Raw genomic sequence first — 10031 nt, forward strand, 5'->3', positions numbered from 1 at the left:
AAGCATTTTTCGGAATTTCATGTGGTATGCAGTAGCATGAAACCAAATGGCGTCACCGAAGAGCAAATAAAGTTGAGAGCATTCCCGTTCTCACTCAAAGACACCGCTCGTGATTAGCTGTACTACCTTCCACCGGGTAGTATCACTACTTGGGCTCTAATGAAGAAGGCGTTCCTTGAAAAGTATTTCCCCGCCTCCAAATCTTCTCATCTTAAGAAGGAGATATCAAATGTGGAGCAAAAGGATGAAGAAACACTCTATGACTATTGGGAGCGTTTCAAGAAGTTATGTGCAAGTTGTCCATACCATGGGTATAGTGACCAAGATCTCATCATGTATTTTGTTGGAGGATTATCGCCGGAAGATGCACGAATGGTACATGGTGCTAGTGGTGGAGGCATCATCAACAAAAATCCGGATGAAGCTAATGAGTTGTTGAGTGAGCTTTCCGAAAGCACACGCGAATTTAGTGTGAGATCCAAAACAAGAAGGGTGAGCATGGCTAGTTCTAACCCTTTCTTGGAAAGCAAGGTTGAAGATTTAACTTCCTTAATGAGGGAGATGATCATGGGGAACAAGCAACAAGTGCACGCTTGTGGTATTTGTTTATCTAATGGGAATGTCACCGATCAATGCCCACAAATGCAAGAGGAGACCAAGGAGATGAATGCCGCGGGTGCTTTTGTTCAACCTCAAAAGAGGTTTGAACCTTACTATAATCCTATGAGAAGAGACCATCCCGGTTTCCAATATGGGAATCCACAAGGCGGCTTGTAACCGCCAAGCCAACAAATTCAAGGCTCATCATTTGGTCAACCATGTCCATCTCAAAATTTTGGACAACAATTTGGTCAATCAAAACCAAGGTTCATTCCAAGGCTAGAAGGTCCAAATTCGTTCTCTTCTAAAGGTCAAACTTCCATTCCATCCATGTCTACGGAAGACATGATTCGGGCTCTTACTTCTAATATGGCTACTATGCAAGCTAAACAAGTGCAATTTCAACAAGAGATAAAGGCTAGCATTCAAAATTTGGAAAATCAGTTTGGGCAAATGTCTAGTGCTCTTGGGAGACTTGAAGCTAGGGATTCCGGGAAATTACCTTCCCAAACCATTCTTAATCACAAGCCTAATGCAAGTGCCATGACTTAGAGGAGTGGGAAGGAGTTGCAAGGGTCAAAAGCAAAGATTAATGAGATCATTGAGCAAGAGGAGGAGGAGTTGGTTATTGAGCCAAATATCGCCCCACCATTGGTTCAAAAGGAGGAAGTAACACCGGTTGTCACACCTACTTATGTGGATACCCCACCATTTCCAGAGGCACTCAAGAGGAAAAGCCGCCCAACACAAGACAAAGATGTTGACACGGCTGTTACAACCCTATCAAAAATAAACTAACCGGTCTCTATAAAATGTAGTAGAGGCAGTCGGGTATCGTATCCACAGGGAGATGGGAATTCTGTATGCTAACTAAGTCTGCCTAGGTAACCGTTTATTGGGGGTTGATTGTTTGATTCTAAACTATGGAGATATAGAGAAAAGGAATAGTAAAGGAAAAAAGGCAATAAGTTTTAAGAAATTACCAGAAAGAGAGAAACAACTAGGACAATCGGTTCACCATGGTTTTCTAGGGATCCAATCTAGGGTCAAAGGTCGGCATAAACTCGGTTTGCAGGGTAGTGAAAAGGTCCTTCCAATCTGCTATTCGCCCTAAAACATTACTGATTTAGCTTCTGCCCTCATTAGAATGTCCTAATGTTCATTGCAGGTCTTATCCCTTCCAATCTTCTGATCCAGGTTAAGGTGTAACGAATCAACTAGCTAAATGCATTGATTCAAGCAGCTAATTGCTATTAAATACGGTGATTAACAACACAAACCTAATTCTAGCCAAGCCTAATCACCTAATCTTAACCTCCCTAGTTACCATGGCTCCTCTATCTCCTAGCATAAAGAGATTAGCTATGCATGATGAAAGTTGAGAAATTAAAAAATAACGAACGAAACAATTAACTTGAACATGATAACAAAGTGATAAATTATGAACCCTGGTGCTAGAAATTGATTACTAAAGAAAACAAGAAATAAGGTAATAGAGGAAAGAGATGGCAAAGACAAGCACAATCACTAATAAATGAAATTAAAGATCGGAGAATACCCAATACAATCAATTAAAGAAAGTAGAGTTTTTAGGTCTAAGGAGTAAAGTGCCCGAGAGAGAGGAGAGATGAGTCGTTCTACTGCCGTCCTCCCAATTTATTCTAAGGTAAAATTAAAATATCCAACCGTTAATTGTCAAAGATTGCGTAAAAAATATTCTAAAGACAAAATCTCTCGATCGAGTAGAAACAAACCACTCTATCGAGCATAGTAGAGGTCAAACATCTCGATCGAGCAAAGCAGGTACTCGATCGACGAACTCGGCAAACACCCTTCTCGATCGAGTAGAGCAAGTACTCGATCGAGGGTTCTCAGCATGAAAGGGTACTCGATCGACCCGTTTTAGCAGTCAACTTAGTCGATCGAGTTAGCTAGCACTGTATCATCACGGATGAACTCGAAACACCTTCCGAAGCCACTTCACGCATCCCTAAGTAACAGATTCCAAGATCCAATTCTTTTATTTCCCAAATGCATGCAAACGGGACAGGTTCAGGCTTGATTTAGCCAACTTCAGGTCCAAACCTGCAAGTAACGCCAAACAAAACAAAGTAGACTATTCGGGGGCATTTGTAGCTAGATGCTACATAAATAACAAAGAAATGCGAGTAAATATAGGATAAAAATCCTATATAAAATGCACGCATCAAATCTCCCCAAACCAAACCTTTGCTTGTTCCCAAGCAAACTATAAATGCAACTAAAAGCAACTAGTGGAACGGGACCAGCTTTCCAGCTACAAATTGTCCACCCAAACCAATTTTATGCAACAAGGTAACAAAGTAGCAATGGATCAAATGCAAACGAGTTAAATCAATGTTTGAAACTGCTGAACTATCGACCTTGCAAGACTCATATATATCGGACTCTCCTAGGTCACTCATCACATAGTTCAAGCACAAGGTGAGTATGATTTTGTGAGATAGAAAGAAATAAAGCCGCTCACCTAACTTCGACCTATAAGAACATGCATGCAACCTAACATGAAACCAATTTATACCGACCGTACGTATGCATTCCAACCAAACAGGACCAAGACACATGCCGAGGACTTACATATAATGGGAGGTGAAGTAATTGGGTAAGAAGGGGCAAAACAATTTGGATAAGTGGAGGTAAAGCCAAGCTAGTACAACCGTAACCAAATAATAAACTCATTCTGCTTCACTACTCAATATACAAGAATCGTGCCATTATGGCAAAACATCACTCACCCCATCAAAAGACTCCCCATGAAAAAAAATGACAAGCATGGGAGCCATATTCAGCAATCTTTTTCATATGATTCATTTTTTTCTTCTTCTTTCAACTTTCTTTCATCATATTTCATATTTTTTCATTCTTCAATCTTTTCCATTTCACTTTTTTTCTTCTTCTGATTCTCCTCATCTTCTTAATTCAAGACGGAATACCAAATTGATAATCACAACATACCCAAAGTAACTGCTAAACTAGCTTGACTAGGGTAGGCTAAATTTAGGATTGTAGTTAAACAATGGGTTAAAAGATGTCAATTTGGCTATGTAAGGCTCATTGGTAGAAATGTAAGAAGGGATTGTAAGTTACCTCTCCACATGTGTCACCGCCACGAACCCGAATGCATACAGGTACTAAGAAAAGAGCGTCATGCTTGTGCAATTTGATGTTACATGTCTTATAAGGAGTACTACTCACTTTCTAAATGAAACCGGTCATGAATGTCACCAGTTTATCAAGCTCTAAATCTTAGAATGTATAAGTAGTTTGCCAATATTAGAGTCAAGTCTATTCGTTTAGCTGAATTTAAACAAAAACTCGTAAATTATGCAAATAACTATGCCAATAAAAATGTTAAAAATCGCAAGGCAAAGGTAAAAAGACTCAATGTAGCATAAAAGTCTCAACGTTCCAACTCAACCTATATGCACAAATAAACGTGGAATTTATTATTTTTTATTTTTTTGATATTTCTAAAACTTTTTTTTAAATTGTTTTTATGATATTCTTGATTTTTTGAAATTAAAATAAACAATACATGCAAAAATAAACGTGCAAACTGAAATGCGATAAAGACAATATGCAGACACAAGGATGTGGATACATATACCCTCCCTAAACCAAACCGTACAATGCCGTCATTGTACCCAAAAATAGGGAAAGGAAATGCAAACTGAAAAGAAGAGTGTAGCCTCAGGGAACTTACAAAATAACGCGAAGTAGGGACCTCCCCAAACCAGCCCGCAACAAGGGAGGTCGTAAAAAAAACCTGTAACAACATCGCAGGACATAAGTCAAGACAAGCAAACTCGATCGAGAGGACAAAGTAATCGATCGAGTAGAATGGGACAACGGAAGTGATCGATCGAGAGACTAAAGGACTCGATTAAGAGGGCATCTTCAGAGGGTGCTCGATCGAGAAAGGATAGTGCTCGATCGAAAGGGTCAAGTACTCGATCGAAAGGGTCAAGTACTCGATCGAGTAGAATGATGCTCGATCGAGAGCCCCTTATGCGCGAAATCCTAGGCATCATTTAAAGCACCTGAAAACACGCAAGAAACGACCCACAGAACTGACAAAACCAGTCTAAGTGTTCCAGTCTATTGCCTGTAAAAGTAGCAACTAAAGCACACGAAACTAACTAAATGTTTTAAGCAAAGTGAGATTGTCGTTAGTGTACCAAAAATAAACCTAAATATACTAACGGAAGCTAGCGATAAGTAGGGTCGATTCTCCACAGGGAGGCAAGATATCTGTCTAAAGGTTCGTCTATCTAAGTCACAAAATGGGGGGTCTTAATTTGATTTCTAAACTACTAAAGGTTTAAAGGGAAGAGAAATAAAGCAAGAGCAATAAAAATGAGAAAATACGATAAGAGTGATCAAATAAGAGAGGGTATGCCAGGATTTCGGTTCACCATGGTAGTCTATCGACTCAGTTGCAAATAGCCTAGACAATCTACTGTGAGAAGGATAAGGGAAAGGTCCTTCCCGTCCACTTTCTATCCTAGATTTCCACTAACTTAACTTCCGTTCTCATTAGGGTAGTCTACTGTTCATAGAAGGTCTATTTATTCCAATCTTCCGATCCAGGAGTAAAGTTAACCAGTTTAATGTAATTTAGAAGCGTGCACTCAACTAAATTGGTGTTACAATTAAATTCCTATGGGGACAGATTCTCACATGTAAATTACCTAGCCAATTCGCTACATCGTCACAATCCTACCATGGATTCCCTAGTCCTAACATATAAAGAATTAGCTACTCATGTTATTAATGGTGTCAACAATAATAATAATAATAATAAGCATGCTAATGAAAGACATAATGAAATAATAACAATCAAGCATAAACAAGATTAGGGGAAAAGTAATAATAGGAGAACAAGAATTAAAGCAAACAAAGTATTAGGATTAAGGAGGAAAGAATGATTACAATCAATAAGAATCTGGCGTAAAGATCAATCTACAAAAGCAAAGTACGAGATTAAGAGTAAAGAGTAATTAACAGAAGTGTTTTAAGGCTAAAGCAGCAGTGTTTATTAACCTAATCTCGACTCCCTTATATAAGGGAGCGATAATTAACAAAACTAAACCTATCACGGATTAACTCAACCCGTGTAAAACAACATTCCCCTCGATCGAGCACTTTCAGTTCACTCGATCGAGGTCTTCTCCAGCCATTGTACTCGATCGAGCAATTAAAGGTGTAGATCGAGTAACTCCTATAAATGCCATTTCGATCGAGCTCTTGGAATCACTCGATCGACCTCTTGTTCCAGCCAAACCACTCGATCGACCATTAATTCTTCTCGATCGAGTGCTTTTCCATCAAATCAGCCTCTAACTCGTCTTTGGCAGCTTACTTGACCTTACTTCACGCACTCCAAGGCATGGCTCTCGCTCCAATATTCCCGTCTCCTTATAATGCATGCTGAACAGGACGAATAGGGCGCGGTTTCACTACTTTCAGGTTCATTTCTGCAAATTAGACAAAACAAACAAAAGTAGCCAATTCGGAGCATTTTGCAATACATAACGGTACAAAAAGGCATAGAAATATGTGCAATAAAAGACTAAAAAGACTATATAAATTGCACGTATCAAATCTCCCCAAACCGAACCTTTACTCGTCCTCGAGTAAACTAAATGCAAACTAATGGAATGGAAAAGAAAACTCAGAGCTAGCTATAACTTGTCTACTTGAACCAATTTAATGTAAATGAAAACTAACAGTTATAGCTACAGTAGTCAATACGCAAAGGAAATGGATATTTGGGACAAGCTTTGTTCAGGTCAGTGTAGTCTACACAGACTCTCCACTTTCCATTCTTTTTCTGCACAACAACCACGTTAGCTAGCCACTCAGGGTACATTACTTCCCTGATCATTCCCATATCCAAGAGTTTCTCTACTTCCTCGTTAATTATGGTAGTTCTTTCAGCTGCAAATTTCCGCCTTTTTCTGTTGTACAGGCTTAAAAGATGGGTCAACATTGAATTTATATGTAATTATATTAACGCTAATTCCAGTCATATCAAAATGTGACCAAGCAAACCAAGATGATTTATTTTTAAGAAACTTTACCAGTTCAGGCCTGACACTATCTGGGGCGTCAGATCCTACTAAAACATACCTGTTAGGGTACTCAGGGTCCAGGATTACCTGATCTATTTGCATTGTGGGAGGTGCTACATAAGTGCTCCTGACAGGGTACTGTAATTTCTATGCAAGGGACTTATCTACCTTGGAAGGCTTCAAGGCTATTGTGTAGCATTCTTGGGCTGTCTTGTGATCCCCTTTGACTGTGGCTATGACCCATTCTGTTGGTATCTTGATACACTAGTGATAGGTTGATGGTACGGCTTTGACATTCTAAATCCAGGGTCTAACCAAGATCGCGTTGTAAGATGACAAGCAATCAGGGACTCCAAATTTCTCATAAGATGAGACTCCTTCAACGTAAGTTGGGAGGTGGATTTCTCCTAGAGTGATCCTGGTTTTGCCACTGAATCCTACTAGGACACTGAATTTTTTAGTGATTTGGTCCCCGTTGATCTTCATGGCTTTCAGCACGTCAAGCATGATCAAGTTTACTGAGCTGCCTCCGTCTACCAGGATCCTTCTCACTGTGGCAGTTCCAATCTACATAGAAACTACCAGGCCATCATGATGAACATCAGGGATGCCTACCAAGTCACAATCATTGAAAGTGATTGTTGGGATATGATTCGGCTTGCAGGGTGAGACGGTCCTTGGCGTCCTGGCTATCTTCTTTTCTGCTGAACTTGTCAGGCCGCAGATTTCTGATCCACCAGATATGAATTTTACTTCATAGATTAGAGGTGGCGGAGGGAGACTACGATCCTGCTTATGCTCCTTATTCTCTTTAACCTGGTTTGCATTCCTGCCTTTCGTCTTGATCAGGTCTTTTAAGTATCCAGATTTCAGTAGGTAAGCCACTTCTTTCCTCAGGGTGAAACAATCATCCGTCGTGTGTCCAATGTCCATGTGGAATTCGCACCATTTGGAATTGTCCCTTCTGGGGTTGGGATTTTTCGACTTCCTGGGCCATCTGACTGCTGATCCCATGTTGTCAAGTCTCTTGATTAATCCTGCAATATCAACACTGAAGTTATGTTCGGAAATAGGTAGATAAACTTTAGCCTTACCTTGATACTCATGAGCCAGGTTAACTTCTGATTAATCTGGCCTGGAATATGGAGTAGGCCTATAGTTGTTTCCTTTATTGCTCTTCCTACTGCTCCTTTCGTAATCCTTTGGTCCAGTGGGTGATCCAAGTTTATAGCTTTTATCTTCTTCTAGCCTGATAAAGGCAAGAGTCTTGGCCTGGACGTCCTCGAAGGTATGGCAGGGATACTTAGTGAGCTCGCTCTACAAGTCACTATATGGTAGTAACTGTAACACCTCCATACTCCAAGTGCCTTACCAGGACCACTCAGGTATAAAGATGCTACCATCTCGGTTACCCGAGGCATGATAATCATAAGACAATGAAGAAACATACTTTATTAAACAAGTTAAGTGATTACATAACAAAACCAACTGTAAGCAAAATACAACTGCTCTCAAACTATAAACCAACAGAAAGGAACTGTCCTAACAAACACAACGGAAGACTAAAGACTCTGATATGTGATGACTCCATCCCCAGCTAGATCCCACGCGTATCCAAGATATACCCTTGCTAAGCAACCGCTCACCACCCCGAATGGATCACCACAGTTTTTAAAACATTTAAACGGGGTCAGTACTAATCACACAATTTATATACATATCAACAATCCGATAAATGTAGACATACTCACACCGTCACACATACATTCACACCAATCCCAACAATCTCAATCACCGACTGTCCACTGGACCAGCCCTGCCAGTGGGGGACCGCAGCCGTACCCACCAAATCCCCGCTCTTCATACCGAGCGATAAACCCATGTTCATTAATGTGCACATCCCCTTCCGTGGCGGGTTCCACGAAGGGCGAAACCAGGGCGTGAAGCCACTCCCGCAAGTGACTCCACTCAACCGAGAACGCATCTCGAGAACCATAGGCAACCAATCACAATCACAACATCAACAACCGTCCGAATCTATCAACAATGTACAATCACAATCACACAGCCACAATACAATTACTATATCAAACAATCAATCTCAACACATCAACAATCATCCCATTATGGGACTAATACCGAGTAGGAAATCCTACCCGTAAGCACACAATCGACGGTCTCTACTGCTGAGTCAAAAAGCTTCCTCTATGAACCCTCCTTCTATCATACAACATATAGAGGCTACCAAATCACATACTACACATAAACCCCCAAACCTCTAAGTTAGGGTTTAACCAAATCAAAGGAAAGACAATAAAAAGGGTACATAGATCTTACCCTCGACGCAAGGAACTCAACGGTATAACCAACGACGTGAACTGACCTTCCAAACTCCGTGGATTGCTAATTATGCGATTAGAATGAAGAACTTGCTTGCTTTCTCTCTTAAACAGTAATTTAGGTTTTGCAAAAGTGATTTAGAACAATGACGACAAAGCTTATATACCTTAATCGCATAATTAACAAAACCAGAGAAAACTCCCCGTAAAACCGGCTACTCGATCGAGTAGCTAAGGTACTCGATCGAGTGCCGCCTTACTCGATCGAGTACCCACGTTACTCGATCGAGTACCCAACAGGTCAGAAACTATTTTAAAACGCAACACACTCTTACTCGACAGAGTAAGGCCTACTCGATAGAGTACCCAAAGACTTATAAATACGGAGTATTATAGTCTTCCCTCCTTAAAAAGAACTTCGTCCCCGAAGTTCAACCCATACATAAAAACAACCATACTGACTCGACCAAGACACAACAACTTAGCTAAGGACTCAAGAACTCGACCAAACATAGAACATGAACTCTTGACACCCACTCCACCAACTATGTTTACTTCCACAACATGACTCACTATATCGTATCTACCACATATATATCTCTCACGACACCAACTCCATGCATAACCAACTACCATCCTCTAATGCTGCTAGCTCCATAATATCATCAACTATCAAATCCAATACCAAGACACTCATAGACATCAAACGGAATGTTACATTCTACCACCCTTAAAAGGAACTTCGCCCTCGAAGTTTACTCACACTCATAACCTCATCATCCAACTCTCAACACTAGTGAAATATTCTCACACTCCTAAACATCACGCTACTACAAGCACGGTCATGACCTTTAATAAAATCACCCACAACACGAATCGATCTTATATTCTACATCAAGACTCAACTTCCGAATATATTATCATATGTACAACCATCAAAATCTGTTTTATCGCATCCTACTCCTCTTAAGACAAATGT

General features: G+C 40.3%; 1 non-coding gene across 1 annotated transcript; it reads right to left on the reverse strand.

The window, feature by feature from the left end:
• Positions 1-207: 207 nt before the first annotated feature.
• LOC141635968 (small nucleolar RNA R71) lies at positions 208-314 on the reverse strand. The gene has a single exon (XR_012540616.1). It is a non-coding gene; the product is annotated as a small nucleolar RNA R71 (small nucleolar RNA).
• Positions 315-10031: the final 9717 nt, after the last annotated feature.

Source organism: Silene latifolia, chromosome Y, assembly GCF_048544455.1.
Source record: "Silene latifolia isolate original U9 population chromosome Y, ASM4854445v1, whole genome shotgun sequence".
NCBI lineage: Eukaryota > Viridiplantae > Streptophyta > Magnoliopsida > Caryophyllales > Caryophyllaceae > Silene > Silene latifolia.